Below are 20244 nucleotides of genomic sequence, written 5' to 3' on the forward strand. Positions count from 1 at the left end.
CTAATTGGGCTTTTGTAGCTCCATAAAATCCGCTTCGAGTGCAGGGAGGTCAGAATCCAACAGCATTTGCAGTCCTTTTCAGTCTCTGAATCAGATTTTTGCTCAGGTCCCTCAATTTCAGCCAGAAAATACCTAAAATCACAGAAAAACACACAAACTCATAGTAAAGTCCAGAAAAGTGAATTTTAACTAAAAACTAATAAAAATATACTAAAAACTAACTATATCATACTAAAAATATACTAAAAACAATGCCAAAAAGCGTACAAATTATCCGCTCATCACAACACCAAACTTAAATTGTTGCTTGTCCTCAAGCAACTGAAAATCAAACAAGATAAAAAGAAGAGAATATGCAATGAATTCCAAAAACATCTATGAAGATCAGTATTAATTAGATGAGCGGGGCTTTTAGCTTTTTGCCTCTGAATAGTTTTGGCATCTCACTCTATCCTTTGAAATTCAGAATGATTGGCTTCTTTAGGAACTCAGAATCCAGATAGTGTCATTGATTCTCCTAGTTAAGTATGATGATTCTTGAACACAGCTACTTATTGAGTCTTGGTCGTGGCCCAAAGCACTCTGTCTTCCAGTATTACCACCGGATACATACATGCCACAGACACATAATTGGGTGAACCCTTTCAGATTGTGACTCAGCTTTGCTAGAGTCCCCAACTAGAGGTGTCCAGGGTTCTTAAGCACACTCTTTTTGCCTTGGATCACAACTTTATTTCTTTCTTTTTCTTTCTTTTTCTCTTTCTTTTTCTTTTTCTCTTTTTTTTTCGAATTTTTTTTTGTATTCACTGCTTTTTTCTTGCTTCAAGAATCATTTTTATGATTTTTCAGATCCTCAGTAACATGTCTCCTTTTTCATCATTCTTTCAAGAACCAACATTCATGAACCACAAATTCAAAAGACATATGCACTGTTTAAGCATACATTCAGAAAACAAAAATATTGCCACCACCTCAAGATAATTAAACTGTTATAAAATTCAAAATTCATGCAATTCTACTCTTTTTCAATTAAGAACATTTTTTATTTAAGAGAGGTGATGGATTCATAGGACATTCATAACTTTAAGGCATAGACACTAAGACACTAATGATCACAAGACACAAACATAGATAAACATAAGCACTAAAATTCGAAAAACAGGAAAATAAAGAACAAGGAAATTAAAGAACGGGTCCACCTTAGTGATGGCGGCTTGTTCTTCCTCTTGAAGATCCTATGGAGTGCTTGAGCTCCTCAATGTCTCTTCCTTGTCTTTGTTGCTCCTCTCTTATGATTCTTTGATCTTCTCTAATTTCATGGAGGAGAACAGAGTGTTCTTGGTGCTCCACCCTTAGTTGTCCCATGTTGGAACTCAATTCTCCTAGGGAGGTGTTTAGTTGCTCCCAATAGTTTTGTGGAGGAAAGTGCATCCCTTGAGGCATCTCAGGGATTTGATGATGAGAGGGGTCTCTTGTTTGCTCCATCCTCTTCTTAGTGATGGGCTTGTCCTCATCAATGGGGATGTCTCCCTCTATGTCAACTCCAACTGAATAACAGAGGTGACAAATGAGATGAGGAAAGGCTAACCTTGCCAAGGTAGAGGACTTGTCTGCCACCTTATAAAGTTCTTGGGATATCACCTCATGAACTTCTATTTCTTCTCCAATCATGATGCTATGAATCATGATAGCCCGGTCTATAGTAACTTCGGACCGGTTGCTAGTGGGAATGATTGAGCGTTGGATAAACTCCAACCATCCTCTAGCCACGGGTTTGAGGTCATGCCTTCTCAGTTGAACCGGCTTCCCTCTTGAATCTCTCTTCCATTGGGCGCCCTCTTCACATATGACTGTGAGGACTTGGTCCAACCTTTGATCAAAGTTGACCCTTCTAGTGTAAGGATGTTCATCTCCTTGCATCATGGGCAAGTTGAATGCCAACCTTACATTTTCTGGACTAAAATCCAAGTATTTCCCCCGAACCATAGTAAGCCAATTCTTTGGATCCGGGTTCACACTTTGGTCATGGTTCTTGGTGATCCATGCATTGGCATAGAACTCTTGAACCATTAAGATTCCGACTTGTTGAATGGGGTTGGTAAGAACTTCCCAACCTCTTCTTCGGATCTCATGTCGGATCTCCGGATATTCACTCTTTTTGAGTGAAAAAGGGACCTCGGGGATCACCTTCTTCAAGGCCACAACTTCATAGAAGTGGTCTTGATGCACCCTTGAGATGAATCTTTCCATCTCCCATGACTCGGAGGTGGAAGCTTTTGCCTTTTCTTTTCTCTTTCTAGAGGTTTCTCCGGCCTTGGATGCCATAAATGGTTATGGAAAAACAAAAAGCAATGCTTTTACCACACCAAACTTAAAAGGTTTGCTCGTCCTCGAGCAAAAGAAGAAAGAAGAGAGTAGAAGAAGAAGAAATGAGGAAGAAGGGAATGGCTTTGTGTTCGGCCAAAAAGGGGGAGAAGTGGTGGTTTGGTTGTGTGAAAATGAAGGAGTGAAGATGGGTTTATATAGGAGTGGGGGGGGGGGGCTCATGGTTCGGTCATGTATGGGTGGGTTTGGGAGGGAAAGTGGTTTGAATTTGAAGGGTGAGGTAGGTGGGGTTTTATGAAGGATGAATTTGAGTGGTGAAGAGAAAGATGGGATTTGATAGGTGAAGGGTTTTTGGGGAAGAGGTGTTGAGGTGATTGGTGAATGGGTGAAGAAGAGAGAGAGTGGTGGGGTAGGTGGGGATCCTGTGGGGTCCACAGATCCTGAGGTGTCAAGGAAAAGTCATCCCTGCACCAAGTGGCAAGCAAAAATGCGTTTTGAGCCAATTCTGGCATTAAACGCCGGGCTGGTGCCCATTTCTGGTGTTTAACGCCGAATGCTTGCCCTTTTCTGGCGTTTAACGCCAGTCTGGTGCCCCTTTCTGGCGTTAAACGCCCAGAATGGTGCCAGACTGGGCGTTAAATGCCCAACAGCCTTACTGGCGTTTAAACGCCAGCACGCTCTCCTCCAGGGTGTGCTATTTTTCTTTCTGTTTTTCATTCTGTTTTTGCTTTTTCAATTGATTTTGTGACTTCTCATGATCATCAACCTACAAAAGAACATAAAATAACAAAGGAAAATAGATAAAATATAACATTGGGTTGCCTCCCAACAAACGCTTCTTTAATGTCAGTAGCTTGACAGAGGGCTCTCATGGAGCCTCAGAAATACTCAGAGCAATGTTGGAACCTCCCAACACCAAACTTAGAGTTTGAATGTGGGGGTTCAACACCAAACTTAGAAGTTGGTTGTGGCCTCCCAACACCAAACTTAGAGTTTGACTGTGGGGGCTCTGTGTGGCTCTGTTTTGAGAGAAGTTCTTCATGCTTCCTCTCCATGATGACAGAGGGATATCCTTGAGCCTTAAACACAAGGGATTCTTCATTCACTTGAATGATCAATTCTCCTCTATCAACATCAATCACAGCCCTTGCTGTGGCTAGGAAGGGTCTGCCAAGGATGATGGATTCATCCATGCACTTCCCAGTCTCTAGGACTATGAAATCAGCAGGGATGTAATGGTCTTCGACTTTTACCAGAACATCCTCTACAAGTCCATAGGCTTGTTTTCTTGAATTGTCTGCCATCTCTAGTGAGATTTTTGCAGCTTGCACCTCAAAGATCCCTAACATCTCCATTACAGAGAGAGGCATGAGGTTTACACTTGACCCTAAGTCACACAAGGCCTTCTTGAAGGTCATGGTGCCTATGGTACAAGGTATTAAAAACTTCCCAGGATCCTGTCTCTTTTGAGGCAGTTTCTGCCTAGACAAGTCATCCAGTTCCTTGGTGAGCAAAGGGGGTTCATCTTTCCAAGTCTCATTCCCAAATAACTTGTCATTTAGCTTCATGATTGCTCTAAGGTATTTAGCAACTTACTCTTCAGTGACATACTCATCCTCTTCAGAGGAAGAATACTCATCAGAGTTCATGAATGGCAGAAGTAAGTCCAATGGAACCTCTATGGTCTCATTTTGAGCCTCAGATTCCCATAGTTCCTCATTGGGGAACTCATTGGAGGCCAGTGGACGTCCATTGAGGTCTTCCTCAGTGGCGTTCACTGCCTCTTCCTCCTCTCCAAATTTGGCCATGTTGATGGCTTTGCACTCTCCTTTTGGATTTTCTTCTGTATTGCTTGGAAGAGTACTAGGAGGGAGTTCAGTAATTTTCTTGCTCAGCTGACCCACTTGTGCCTCCAAATTTCTAATGGAAGACCTTGTTTCAGTCATGAAACTTTGAGTGGTTTTGATTAGATCAGAGACCATGGTTGCTAAGTCAGAGGAACTCTCTGTCTGTTGCTGAGAAGATGATGGAAAAGGCTTGCTATTGCTAAACCTGTTTCTTCCACCATTATTGTTGTTGAAACCTTGTTGAGGTCTCTGTTGATCCTTCCATGAGAGAATTGGATGATTTCTCCATGAAGGATTATAGGTGTTTCCATAGGGTTCTCCCATGTAATTCACCTCTTCTATTGAAGGGTTCTCAGGATCATAAGCTTCTTCTTCAGATGAAGCTTCCTTAGTACTGCTTGGTGCATTTTGCATTCCAGACAGACTTTGAGAAATCATATTGACTTGTTGAGTCAATATTTTATTCTGTGCTAGTATGGCACTCAGAGTGTCAATCTCAAGAACTCCTTTCTTCTGATTGGTCCCATTGTTCACAAAATTCCTTTCAGAAGTGTACATGAATTGGTTATTTGCAACCATTTCAATCAGCTCTTGAGCTTCTATAGGCATCTTCTTCAGATGAAGAGATCCTCCAGCAGAGCTATCCAAAGACATCTTGGATAGTTCAGAGAGACCATCATAGAAAATTCCAATGATGCTCCATTCAGAAAGCATATCAGTGGGACACTTTCTAATTAATTGTTTGTATCTTTCCCAAGCTTCATAGAGGGATTCTCCTTCCTTCTGTCTGAAGGTTTGGACTTCCACTCTAAGCTTACTCAATTTTTGAGGTGGAAAGAACTTTGCCAAGAAGGCATTGACTAGCTTTTCCCAAGAGTTCAGGCTTTCTTTAGGTTGTGAGTCCAACCATATTCTAGCTCTGTCTCTTACAGCAAAAGGGAATAGAATAAGTCTGTAGACCTCAGGGTCAACCCCATTAGTCTTGACAGTGTCACAGATTTGCAAGAACTCAGCTAAAAACTGATGAGGATCTTCCAATGGAAGTCCATGGAACTTGCAATTCTGTTGCATTTAGAGAAACTAATTGAGGCTTGAGCTCAAAGTTGTTTGCTCCAATGGCAGGGATAGAGATGCTTCTCCCATAGAAGTCGGGAGTAGGTGCAGTAAAGTCACCCAGCACCTTCCTTGCATTGTTGGCATTGTTGTTGTTTTCGGCTGCCATGGGTTCTTCTTCTTTGAAGATTTCTGTTAGGTCCTCTACAGAGAGTTGTGCCTTGGCTTCTCTTAGCTTTCGCTTCAAGGTCCTTTCAGGTTCAGGATCAGCCTCAACAAGAATGCTTTTGTCCTTGCTCCTGCTCATAAGAAAGAGAAGAGAACAAGAAAGTGTGGAATCCTCTATGTCACAGTATAGAGATTCCTTGAGGTGTCAGAGGAAAAGAAAAATAGAAGGCAGAAGTAGAAAATTCGAACTTATCAAAGAAGATGGAGTTCGAATTTTGCATTAAGGAATAGTGTTAGTCCATAAATAGAAGGATGTGAGAAGAGGGGAAGTAATTTTCAAAAATCAAGTAAAAGATTTTGAAAACATTTTGAAAAACACTAATTGATTTTCGAAAATAAAAGTGGGAAAGAAATCAAGTGATTTTTGAAAAAGAATTTGAAATTAGAAATCAAAAAGATTTGATTGAAAGTTATTTTGAAAAAGATGTGGTTAAGAAGATATGATTGGTTTTAAAAAGATGTGATTGAGAAGATATGATTTGAAAAACATTTTTTTAAAAAAAAATTTTGATTTTGAAAATTAATGACTTGGCTATCAAGAAAAGATATGATTCAAACATTAAACCTTTCTCAACAGAAAAGGCAACATACTTGAAATGTTGAATCAAATAATTAATTGATAGCAAGTATCTTTGAAAATAGAAAGAAATTGAATTTGAAAAAGATTTGATTGAAAAGATATGATTTGAAAAAGATTTGATTTTGAAAAGATTTTGAAAACTTGAAAAAAAATTTGCATTGAAAGCAAAATCTTCCCTCTTGTGCCATCCTGGCGTTAAACGCCCAGAATGGTGCACATTCTGGCGTTTAACGCCCAAAACTCTACCCTTTTGGGCGTTAAACGCCCAACCAGGCATCCTGGCTGGCGTTTAAACGCCAGTCTATCCTTCTTCACTGGGCGTTTTGAACGCCCAGCTTTTTCTGTGTAATTCCTCTGCTGTATGTTCTGAATCTTCAATTCTCTGTATTATTGACTTGAAAAGACACAAATTAAAAATATTTTTTGGATTTTTAATAGTGAGGAATAATCAAAATGCAACTAAAATCAAATAATAATGCATGCAAGACACCAAACTTAGCAATTTGTATACTACTGACACTAATGAGAATGCATATGAGACACATAAACACTCAAGTCAAGAGGAATTAAAGATCAGAGTAATGAAATCATCAAGAACATCTTGAAGATCACTAAAACACATGAATGAATGCAAGAAAAACAGAAACATGCAATTGACACCAAACTTAAAATGAGACACTAGACTCAAACAAGAAATTTTTGGATTTTATGATTTTCTAAATTTTTTTTGTGCTTTTTCGAAAATTAAGTGGAAAAAGAAAATGAAGGTATCAAAATTCTTAATGAGGATTCCAGGAATCATGCAATGTTTAGTCTAAGACTCCGGTCCAGGAATTAGACATGGCTTTACAGCCAGCCAAGCTTTCAAAGAAAGCTTCGGTCCAAAACACTAGACATGGCTAAAGGCCAGCCAAGCCTTAGCAGATCACTGCTCCAATAGCAAGATTGATAGAAATCAACAAGCTCTTGTGATGATAAGTTGAAACCTCGGTCCAATGAAATTAGACATGGCTTCACAGCCAGCCAAATTTCAACAGATCATCATGAAACTCTAGAATTCATTCTTAAGAACTCTGAAGAAAAAATACCTAATCTAAGCAACAAGATGAACCGTCAGTTGTCCATACTCGAACAATCCCCAGCAACGGCGCCAAAAACTTGGTGCACGAAATTGTGATCAATACTTTTCACAACACAAATAATCCCCGGTGATGAATCCAAAAACTTGGTGTTCAATACCATGGCATAAACACAACTTCGCACAACTAACCAACAAGTGTACTGGGTCGTCCAAGTAATAAACCTTACGCGAGTAAGGGTCGATCCCACAGAGATTGTTGGTATGAAGCAAGCTATGGTCACCTTGTAAATCTTAGTCAGGCAGACTCAAATGGATATGAATGATGATATACGAATAAAACATAAAGGTAAAGATAGAGATACTTATGTAATTCATTGGTGGGAATTTCAGATAAGCGTATGAAGATGCTTGTCCCTTCCGTCTCTCTGCTTTCCTACTGTCTTCATCCAATCCTTCTTCCTCCTTTCCATGGCAAGCTTATGCAAGGGTTTCACCGTTGTCAGTGGCTACCTCCCATCCTCTCAGTGGAAATGTTCAACGCACCCTGTCACGGCACGGCTATCCATCTGTCGGTTCTCAATCAGGCTGGAATAGAATCCAGTGATTCTTTTGCGTCTGTCACTAACGCCCCGCCTTCAGGAGTTTGAAGCTCGTCACAGTCATTCAATCATTGAATCCTACTCAGAATACCACAGACAAGGTTAGACCTTCCGGATTCTCTTGAATGCCGCCATCAGTTCTAGCCTATACCACGAAGACTCTGATCTCACGGAATGGCTGGCTCGGTTGTCAGGCGAGCACTCGGTTGTCAGGCGATCAACCATGCATCGTGTATCAGGAATCCAAGAGATATTCACCCAATCTAAGGTAGAACGGAGGTGGTTGTCAGGCACACGTTCATAGGTGAGAATGATGATGAGTGTCACGGATCATCACATTCATCAAGTTGAAGAACAAGTGATATCTTGGAACAAGAACAAGCGGAATTGAATAGAAGAACAATAGTAATTGCATTAATACTCGAGGTACAGCAGAGCTACACACCTTAATCTATGGTGTGTAGAAACTCCACCGTTGAAAATACATAAGAACAAGGTCTAGGCATGGCCGAATGGCCAGCCTCCCAAAGAGGGTTCAATCATAAAAACATGATCAAAAGCTCCTAATACAATAGTAAAAGGTCCTATATATAGAGAACTAGTAGCCTAGGGTGTACAGAGACGAGTAAATGACATAAAAATCTACTTCCGGGCCCACTTGGTGTGTGCTTGGGCTGAGCATTGAAGCATTTTCGTGTAGAGACTCTTCTTGGAGTCAAACGCCAGCTTTTATGCCAGTTTGGGCGTTTAACTCCCATTCTTGTGTCAGTTCCGGCGTTTAACGCTGGGAATTCTGAGGGTGACTTTGAACGCCGGTTTGGGCCATCAAATCTTGGGCAAAGTATGGACTATCATATATTGCTGGAAAGCCCAGGATGTCTACTTTCCAACGCCGTTGAGTGCGCGCCAATTGGGCTTTTGTAGCTCCATAAAATCCGCTTCGAGTGCAGGGAGGTCAGAATCCAACAGCATCTGCAGTCCTTTTCAGTCTCTGAATCAGATTTTTGCTCAGGTCCCTCAATTTCAGCCAGAAAATACCTAAAATCACAAAACAACACACAAACTCATAGTAAAGTCCAGAAAAGTGAATTTTAACTAAAAACTAATAAAAATATACTAAAAACTAACTATATCATACTAAAAACATACTAAAAACAATGCCAAAAAGCGTACAAATTATCTGCTCATCAGCAGAGATTACCTCAAAAGAGACAAGATCCTGGAAAGTTTTCAATACCTTGTGCCATAGGCACCATGACCTTTAAGAAGGCTCTGTGTGACCTAGGGTCAAGCATAAACCTTATGCCTCTCTCTGTAATGGAGAAGCTAGGGATCTTTGAGGTACAAGCTGCAAGAATCTCACTAGAGATGGAAGACAATTCAAGAAAACAAGCTTATGGACTTGTAGAGGATGTTCTGGTAAAGATTAAAGACCATTACATCCCTGCTGACTTCATAGTCCTAGAGAGTGGGAAGTGCATGGATGAATCCATCATCCTTGGCAGACCCTTCCTAGCCACAGCAAAGGCTGTGATTGATGTTGACAGAGGAGAATTGATTATTCAAGTGAATGAAGAATCCTTAGTGTTTAAGGCTCAAGGATATCCCTCTGTCACCATGGAGAAGAAGCATGAAGAGCTTCTCTCAAAACTGAGTCAAACAGAGCCCCCACAGTCAAACTCTAAGTTTGGTGTTGGGAGGCCACAACCAAATTCTAAGTTTGGTGTTGAACCCCCATATTCAAACTCTAAGTTTGGTGTTGGGAGGTTCCAACATTGCTCTGAGTATCTTTGAGGCTCCATGAGAGCCCACTGTCAAGCTACTGACATTAAAGAAGCGCTTGTTGGGAGGCAATCCATTGTTATATTTTATCTATTTTCCTTTGTTATTTTATGTTTTCTGTAGGTTGATGATCATGAGAAGTCACAAAATCAGTTGAAAAAGCAAAAATAGAATGAAAAACAGAAAGAAAAACAACACACCCTGGAGGAAGACCTTGTTGGCGTTTAAACGCCAGTAAGGGTAGCAAATGGGCGTTTAACGCCCAGTCTGGCACCATTCTGGGCGTTTAACGCCAGAAAGGGACACCAGACTGGCGTTAAACGCTAGGAAAGGGCAAGAAGTTGGCGTTAAAAGCCAGAAATGGGCACCAGCCCGGCGTTTATCACCAGATTTGGCATGAAGAGCATTTTTGCTCGCCACTTGGTGCAGGGATGACTTTTCCTTGACACCTCAGGATCTGTGGACCCCACAGGATCCCCACCTACCCCACCACCCTCTCTCTTCTTCTTCACCCATTCACCAATCACCTCAACCACTCTTCCCCAAAAACCCATCACCTATCAAATCCCATCTTTCTCTTCACCTCTCACATCCATCCTTCATAAAACCTCACCTACCTCACCATTCAAATTCAAACCACTTTCCCTCCCAAACCCACCCTCACATAACCGAACCCTACCCCTCTCTCCACCCCTATATAAACCCATCTTCACCCCTTCATTTTCACACAACCTAAACACTACTTCTTCCCCTTTTGGCCGAACCACAAAGCCATCTCCATCTCCTCTATTTCTTCTTCTTCTACTCTCTTCTTTCTTCTTTTGCTCGAGGACGAGCAAACCTTTTAAGTTTGGTGTGGTAAAAGCATTGCTTTTTGTTTTTCCATAACCATTTATGGCATCCAAGGCCGAAGAAACCTCTAGAAAGAGGAAAGGGAAGGCAAAAGTTTCCACCTCTGAGTCATGGGAGATGGAGAGATTTATCTCAAGGGTGCATCAAGACCACTTCTATGAAGTTGTGGCCTTGAAGAAGGTGATCCCCGAAGTCCCTTTCAAACTCAAAAAGAGTGAATATCCGGAGATCCGACATGAGATCCGAAGAAGAGGTTGGGAAGTTCTTACCAACCCCATTCAACAAGTTGAAATCTTAATGGTTCAAGAGTTCTATGCCAATGCATGGATCACCAAGAACCATGATCAAAGTGTGAACCCGGACCCAAAGAATTGGCTTACAATGGTTCGGGGGAAATATTTAGATTTTAGTCCGGAAAATGTAAGGTTGGCATTCGACTTGCCCATGATGCAAGGAGATGAACACCCTTACACTAGAAGGGTCAACTTTGATCAAAGGTTGGACCAAGTCCTTATAGACATTTGTGAAGAGGGCACTCAATGGAAGAGAGAGTCAAGAGGAAAGCCGGTTCAACTGAGAAGGCATGACCTCAAACCCGTGGCTAGAGGATGGTTGAAGTTTATCCAACGCTCAATCATTCTGACTAGCAACCGTCTGAAGTTACTCTAGACCGGGCCATCATGATTCATAACATCATGATTGGAGAGGAAGTAGAAGTTCATGAGGTTATAGCCCAAGAACTTTATAAGGTGGCGGGCAAGTCCTCTACCTTGGCAAGGTTAGCCTTTCCTCATCTCATTTGTCACCTCTGTTATTCAGTTGGAGTTGACAAAGAGGGAGACACCCTCATTGATGAGGACAAGCCCATCACTAAGAAAAGGATGGAGCAAACAAGAGACCCCTCTCATCATGAAATCCCTGAGATGCCTAAGGGATGCACTTTCCTCCACAAAACTATTGGGAGCAAATCAATACCTCCCTAGGAGAATTGAGTTCCAACATGGGACAACTAAGGGTGGAGCACCAAGAACATTCCATCCCCCTCCATGAAATTAGAGAAGATCAAAGAATCATGCGAGAGGAGCAACAAAGGCAAGGAAGAGACATTGAGGAGCTCAAGCACTCCATAAGATCTTCAAGAGGAAGAACAACCCGCCATCACTAAGGTGGACCCGTTCTTCAATCTCCTTGTTCTTTATTTTTCTGTTTTTCAAAAAATCATGCTTATGTCTATCCCTGTTTTTGTCTTATGATCATTAGTGTCTTAGTGTCTATGCCTTAAAGTTATAAATTTCCTATGAATCCATCACCTTTCTTGAATGAAAAATGTTCTTAATTGAAAAAGAGAAGAATTGCATGAATTTTAAATTTTATAACAGATTAATTATTTTGATGTGGTGGCAATACTTTTGTTTTCTGAATGTATGCTTAAACAGTGCATATGTCTTTTGAATTTGTTGTTCATGAATGGTTGGCTCTTGAAAGAATGATGAAAAAGGAGACATGTTACTGAGGATCAGAAAAATCATAAAAATGATTCTTGAAGCAAGAAAAAGCAGTGAACACAGAAAAAAAAGAAAAGCGAAAAAAAAGGGGAGAAAGAGAAAAAGTAAGAAAAAGAAAGAAATAAAAGTGTGATCCAAGGCAAAAAGAGTGTGCTTAAGAACCCTGGACACCTCTAATTGGGGACTCTAGCAAAGCTGAGTCACAATCTGAAAAGGTCCACCCAATTATGTGTCTATGGCATGTATGTATCCGGTGGTAATACTGGAAGACAAAGTGCTTTGGGCCACGGCCAAGACTCATAAAGTAGCTGTGTTCAAGAATCATCATACTTAACTAGGAGAATCAATAACACTATCTGGATTCTGAGTTCCTATAGAAGCCAATCATTCTAAATTTCAAAGGATAGAGTGAGATGCCAAAACTATTCAGAGGCAAAAAGCTAAAGCCCCGCTCATCTAATTAATACTGATCTTCATAGATGTTTTTGGAATTCATTGCATATTCTCTTCTTTTTATCTTATTTGATTTTCAGTTGCTTGGGGACAAGCAACAATTTAAGTTTGGTGTTGTGATGAGCGGATAATTTGTACGCTTTTTGGCATTATTTTTAGTATATTTTTAGTATGTTTTAGTTAGTTTTTAGTATATTTCTATTAGTTTTTAGTTAAAATTCACTTTTCTGGACTTTACTATGAGTTTGTGTGTTTTTCTGTGATTTCAGGTATTTTCTGGCTGAAATTGAGGGACTTGAGCAAAAATCTGATTCAGAGGCTGAAAAGGACTGCAGATGCTGTTGGATTCTGACCTCCCTGCACTCGAAGTGGATTTTCTGGAGCTACAGAAGCCCAATTGGCGCGCTCTCAACAGCGTTGGAAAGTAGACATCCTGGGGCTTTCCAGCAATATATAATAGTCCATACTTTGCCCAAGATTTGATGGCCCAAACTGGCGTTCCAAATCAGCTCAAAACTGCTCGGCGTTAAACGCCGGAACTGGCACAAGAATGGGAGTTAAACGCCCAAACTGGCACAAAAGCTGACGTTTAACTCCAAGAGAAGTCTCTACATGAAAATGCTTTAATGCTCAGCCCAAGCACACACCAAGTGGGTCCAGAAGTGGATTTTTATGTCATTTACTCATCCTTGTAAACCCTAGGCTACTAGTTCTCTACAAATAGGACCTTTTGCTATTGTATTTTCATCTTTAGATCTTTGAATCTTTTGATCACATTTTGGGGGCTGGCCATTCGGCCATGCCTAGACCTTGTTCTTATGTATTTTCAACGGTGGAGTTTCTACACACCATAGATTAAGGTGTGGAGCTCTGCTGTACCTCGAGTATTAATGCAATTACTATTGTTCTTTTATTCAATTCAGCTTGTTCTTATTCTAAGATATTCATTTGCACCCAAGAACATGATGAATGTGATGATTATGTGACACTCATCATTATTCTCACTTATGAACGAGTGCCTGACAACCACTTCTGTTCTACAAGCAAACAAGGCTTGAATGTTTATCTCTTAGATCCCTTAATCGGAATCTTCGTGGTTTAAGCTAGAATTGATGGCGGCATTCAAGAGAATGCAGAAGGTCTAAACCTTGTCTGTGGTATTCTGAGTAGGATTCAATGATTGAATGACTGTGACGAGCTTCAAACTCGCAATTGTGGGGCGTTAGTGACAGACGCAAAAGAATCATTGGATTCTATTCCGACATGATCGAGAACCGACAGCTGAATAGCTGTGCCGTGACAGGGTGCGTTGAACATTTTCACTGAGAGGATGGGAGGTAGCCACTGACAACGGTGAAACCCTACATACAGCTTGCCATGGAAAGGAGTAAGAAGGATTGGATGAAGATAGTAGGAAAGCAGAGAGACGGAAGGGACAAAGCATCTCCATTCGCTTATCTGAAGTTCTCACCAATGAATTACATAAGTATCTCTATCTTTATCTTTATGTTTTATTCATACATCATCCATAACCATTTGAGTTTGCCTGACTAAAATTTACAAGATGACCATAGCTTGCTTCATACCAACAATCTCCGTGGGATCGACCCTTACTCGCGTAAGGTTTATTACTTGGACGACCCAGTACACTTGCTGGTTAGTTGTGCGAAGTTGTGATAAATAATTGAGATTGCAATTGAGCGTACCATGTTGATGGCGCCATTGATGATCACAATTTCGTGCACCAACCATCTTAGGCAGCATTTAGAATAAACAAAAAATTTTCACAATTAGAAAGCAACAATGCAGAATCAAAACAAAAATCAAAATCCGTGTTGATCAGACATAGAAGATGAGTCAAAAATTTCCTATTCAGCATTTCAACAAGCATAACATATGCAATAATTAGTAGCAGCAAGCACAGGTCACTATACATAGCAGCATTCAAAGTGCAGGCAAAAGCAACAACATTCAGTCTCAAACACAGCAACATTCAATAATAGACAACCAGCATCACATACTCAATCCAAAAACACAAGTCATCTAACCTAAAACCACTTAGTGACTAAAATAAAATTAAAAAGCAGAAGTAAATAGAAGCAATAAAATAAAGCCGAAAGGAAATGAAACAGGGCAGGGAACAGGGGTTGAAACCTGGAATGCAGAAGAAAGGAAAGGAAGCAGATAGAAGGGAAGGTGGTGAATAGTTGCGACGGCACAGAAACTCACCGCCACTGATGTGGTCACCGGACTGAAGGGCATGGCTAGGGCTGGTGTGGAGACGTGGCAGCAGAGACAGGGAATGGAGAGAAGAAGGAAATAGAGAAGAGACAAAAGAAGGAAAAAGGGAAAGAGAGAGAGAGAGAGGTGACGGCGGCGTGGTGGTGAGGTCGCCGGCAATGGTTGGTCGTGGGGTGGAGGGAGGTGGTGGTGTGAAGAGGGGGGTTAGGTGATGGGTTCAGAGAAAGGGAAAGAAGAAGAAGGAAATGTGCGTTTTGGGAGATGAAGCGCGACACTCCCCCTTTTTCGAATTAACATTCGAAAAGGGACCTGTGCGGACGCACAGGGTCGTGTGCGGATGCACACAAGGAGAAAGAAGGGTTATGCGAGCGCACAGAGTTGTGCAGACGCTGTGAGCAGAAGGTGTGACGCGACCTGTGCGGGCGCACAAAGGGGTGTGCGTTTGCGCAGAAGGAAAGGAAAGGGGTTGGGTTCACACGCACAGCCTGTGTGTGCGCTACGACTAGGGGGGTGTTCAAGGTTGTGCGTGCACTCAGTGCTATGCGCACGCACAAAGGTGGTTTTTTTAAGGTGCACGTGTGTGGCCACACGCATGGTGTGCGGACGCATAGGAGGGGAAAGGTGGTGTTCCCACGCACAGCCTGAGCATGTGCTGGGAACAGAGGGGGTGTTTAAGGGGTGTGCATGCGCTCGTTGCTATGCGTACGCATGGGAACTGGGAAAACAGGGAATCTATGCGGACGCACAAGGCCGTGCGCACGCATAGGTCTCCAATCCTGCAACAAAAAATTATGCCTTCGAGGCATCAAACTTGATATCCAAAACAGGTTTTCAAGTCTCAAAACATCACAAAACTCCCAAAAACACATTATTTTACTAAAATTACTTAACAAACATCAAAATAAATCTAACCAACTAAGCAATATAGCCAATTATTCATGAAACAAATGGTAAAAGAGAAGAAGTTAGAAGGATATTACCATCGTGGGGTGTCTCCCACCTAGCACTTTGGTTTATAGTCCTAAGTTGGACTTGGTGAGGAGATCCTTGTCAGGGTGGCTTATGCTTCCACTCTTCCTTGAATCTCCAACCAAGTTTGCTATTGATTTGACCTCCAGGGTCCCAATTAGATTGCATCAAACTCATGAGAGATTTCAAGCTAGCAACTGGGATCCAACTTTGTTGACTCTCAAAATTTATGCTCGGATCCCATACTCTAGTCTTTTGTTCATCCTCTTCTTGATCTTCACTCTTGCACTTGGATGAAAAATGTCTTAAATCACCATTAGAACATTTGTGCATTCTCCAGAATCTACTAAATTGACTCTTGCACCATAATTGAGCTCCAAATGTTGGATTGGCTCGTTGGATGAACTTTCCATTCCGTTGCCAATTAACATTCTTCTCTTCACCATCCACTACTCCAAGAAAGGTTTGAAGTTGACCATCCGTTTCAAGAACGGCATATTGATGTGGGAATAGAAATCTTGTTGAAGAAATCTTCACACACTCACTTCTATCTTGCACAATTGCTTTCACCTCTTGGCAACTAAAATCTTTCTCAACCTCTTTTAAATCTTCTTCATCATTACTCAAGTCAAAAATCGAAGGTTGTGTGAAGTCCACATCAACATCTCCTTCCAAATCTAATAATGGAGACTCATGAAGGTCATTGAAGGAATTATCCAAGTCGGACAAAAAATCTTGAATGATGGAATCCTCTTGGCTGATTCCTACCAACTCTTCATTTATCTCTTTTTGCACTTCATGTTGTGACTTGACATCTTCTTGATTTTGCAATTATTCTTGTACTCCACACTTTTCATGTGGTTCCACATATTCATCTACTAGAATCTCTTGCTTGTGGCATGAACGCAATGAAGCTAAATGATCCAAAGCGTTTGCTAAGGTAGACATGACTTGCTCGTGCTTCTTCCAGAAATACCTCTAAATGTCGAACATTACGACTCTAGTATCCTAAGAACTCAAGCTACAAGCCAATGTGTGAAAATTTACTCGAAATCTAAAGTTGGCATTTTCACAAACACCTTGTGTGCATAAAAGTAAAGTATGGAAAATTTGCAAGGAAAATTAAAAAACTATAACCAACTTTCAACAAAACCAAATGTAAACACACAATCAAACATAAAGGAGGCATGAAACGTAAAATTCATTGATCAAAACTTAAAAAAACACAAAATTGTAATATAAACAAAGTGACTTGAACCAAAAGAAATGAAGGTAAAAGTGCTTTAATTAAAGAGAAAATTGAGAGTACTTACAATTGCAGAAGTAAATTCAAAGATCAAAACTTGCTATAAATGCTATAAGAAAACTACATAAACCCTAGGAGAGCTCTCTACTCTACACTATTCCTACTCCTAATTCTATGTAAAACTATGTAAAATTATGCTCCAATGTGTCCTCCCTTGATAAGTGTTGAATTCTCCTTAATATAGCACTCCAAAATAGCATTCCAGCCTTCCAAAATGGGCCAAGAGGCCTCAGAAATCGCGAAGCACGTGTTTCATTAATGCAATCACGTGCAGGGACCTGTACGGACACACAGACGTGTGCGCCCGCACACTCAGCTGAAAATTGACCTGTGCGCACGCATAGGTGCTTGTGCGCACACACACATGGAAATCCTCGCTTGTGTGCACACACACTTTGCTGTGTGTGTTTTTCCTTGTTTTCTTCTTATTTTCTCCCTTGTACATGATTTCTTCCACTTTTGGCCATCCATTCTTGCCTTCAAGGTCTGAAATCACTCACAAACCATATTACCGCATCGAATGACATGAAAGTGGAATTAAAAATCACTAATCTAAGTATTAAAACACATGTTTTCACATTTAGGATCAAAATAGGGATCAAACACAAAAGTTTGCTATTTGGTGCTTAAGTGTGAGTTCATATGCTAGAATCCACCCAAATTGAATCAAAATATATCGGAAAATATGGACTCATCAAAGACGATCAATGAGTTCTCCACTATGATATGTACCAAGCTTCTCTTGATGAAATTTATCGCTGACAATGGGTCCTTGGGATCCCTCAAGGGAGACCTAGAAACAGCGGTTGCATGTGACAATGCCAGCCTCTCATTGAGAAGGAAGTGAAAGAAAGCATCCGGGGTCTTTCTGGTCGACTTAGACGTTAGAGTGGACGACAAGCCGAGACCCGAACCCGAAGGTGATTTAGAAAAGTTTCGGGTCAGGGACACGGAGGACAAATTCACCTTTGTGAACAGGAACCTTCCTCAAAACCTCAAAGAACCCCTCATGGAGGTCATTAGGAAAAATGGCGACTTATCCACTTGGACTCCAACTGACATGCCTGGGGTAGACCCTAATTTCATGTCTCACTGGCTCGCCGTAAAGCCAGATGTGAAGCCCGTTGCTCAGAGACAAAGGAAGATGTCCCAAGAAAGAGCTAATGAGGTGGCCAAACAAAAAGCCGGCTTGTTAGAAGCTGTGTTCATCAGGGAGCTTGAATACTCGACGTGGTTGTCGAACGTAGTCCATGTCAAAAAAGCCACTGGAAAATGGAGGATGCGTGTCGATCATTCAGACCTCGACAAGGCGTGCCCCAAAGACTCTTTTCCTCTCCCAAAAATCAACGCCTTGGTAGATGCGGCGGCGGGATGTTGGTTCCGAGCTTCATGGATGCATACTGATGAGTTGCCTTTAGCGGGTTAGGAATTTTCACACTAAAATAGAATTTCTCCGTTGCAAGTATAGTCCCAGGCCAACAATTGGCCAATATCAAAGTTTAATTTTTTAAATTAAGAATTATAACCAAGAGTAATTAAATCTCGGGTCGTTCTCCCTAGGAATGCAATTGAGATGTTACACTTTCGGTTGTGAGGAAAAGGGGTTTTGAAATCAAAGAATGAAAGATTAAAAGAACTAAGAAATGATCAAAATTGAAATTAATGCAGGTAAAAAGGAAGCAAGGTCAAAACTAGTGAAAATGCTATAAATGCATAAACGAGTCTTGACTTGGGAATGAGAATTAAGGAATCCTATCATCGTCATAACCACAACTACGACAACTATGATGAGTCAATCTCGCTTCATCAACCCCTGACATCGAGAAAAAAGTCAAGCAAGCATCATTGACCTTAATCCATAAGTACTAGCTAACTTACTAATTGCTTAGTAAGAAGCTAGCGTCAATGGAAACAAGAGTCAACTAACTACCCAAGAATTACAACTAAATATCGGACATTATGACTCTAGTATCCAAGGAACTCATTTCCCATGCCAAGGTGTGAAAATCTACTCAAAATCTAAAGTTGACATTTTTACAAACACCTTATGGTCATAAAAGCAAAACATATAAAATTGCAAAGGAAAGTGAAAACTAAAACCAAACTATTCACAATATCAACAATAAACATGCAATCAAGCAAATAGAAATCATAAAAGACAAAATTCATCAATAAAAACTTCAAGAAACCCAAAATTGAATATATTAACAAAGTAACTTGAATCATAAGAAAATGTAAGTTGCAAGGTGAGGTTAGGGTTTGTCTTTCTTCTTCCCTCCTCCAACAATGTTGCACCGTGAATGAAGAGAAGGAGGAAGGGAAGCTGTGTTCTTTAAAGGTTTGTTGGGTTGGATTGGGCCCTTGGGTCTATTTATTGGTTAATTATTTTCTAATTTTACGGGGTTTACATTTAACATACCACTTAAAGCACAAATCTAACCAATCGAACTAACATCTAAGGGCAATATATACAAGAGTGCTATAGAGAAAGAAAGTACCTAACAATGGAAACTTAATTTATTCATCAACTATAAACAAAAGAGAAAATAGAAAGAGTTTGCCACGGTGGGGTGTTTCCCACCTAGCACTTTTGTTTATTGTCCTTAAGTTGGACAATTGATGGGGGTCTTTGTCATGGTGGCTTGTGCTTAAATCCTTCCTTGAATCCCCACCAATGTTTGCATATGCAATGTCCACCCAGATCATAAATTATGCAAACAAAGCCTTCGAGCAAATTTAAACAAGTGATAAGAGCCCAAAGTTTTTTATTGTTGAAGTGAATTCCAGGGTCCCCTTGTTTGTCAACACCCTTTCTTCTTGTTGATCATTACAATTCCAATCGGGTGGCATGTACATAGAATTCTCATTCAAACACCAAATCATCCTCCTAGACTTATAAAATTTAGCATTCCTCCAACCATGGGACCTAAGCCTTAAGGGTTCAACCTTAATGAGCCTTGATTTACAATGTCAACCACTAACTATCTTCTTTTTACTCTTGAATCCACAAAGAGCTCTAAGTTGCCCATCCGTCTCAAGCAAACCATATTCAAGCGGGAAAGTAAAGCTTAGGGATAAGAGAGTTACCCACTTGAATGAAAGAATGGATGGTTTCTTAGTGAGAGAGGCTTCCAACGGCCTTGTAGTTTCCACTCCCTTGTGCTCTTCTTGCATTACTTCCACCTCTTGACAAGCTTCCTCAATTTCAATTCCTTGTTCACCAACTTCTTCTATACATTCCTCATTGTTCAAGCCATGTGTCAAAGGTTGTGCACGGTCCTCCTTGTCATCAACTTCACAACACAATGAGTGAGGTTCAACAATTTCAAAAGGCACATTGGTTGGTGCAGAATCATTTTCAATGGTGGAGCTTGCTTCTTTCTCAACATCTTCCAATCTTTCATCATTCACACTATGCCTTGG

This window comes from Arachis hypogaea, chromosome 9, assembly GCF_003086295.3.
Source record: "Arachis hypogaea cultivar Tifrunner chromosome 9, arahy.Tifrunner.gnm2.J5K5, whole genome shotgun sequence".
Taxonomy (NCBI): domain Eukaryota; kingdom Viridiplantae; phylum Streptophyta; class Magnoliopsida; order Fabales; family Fabaceae; genus Arachis; species Arachis hypogaea.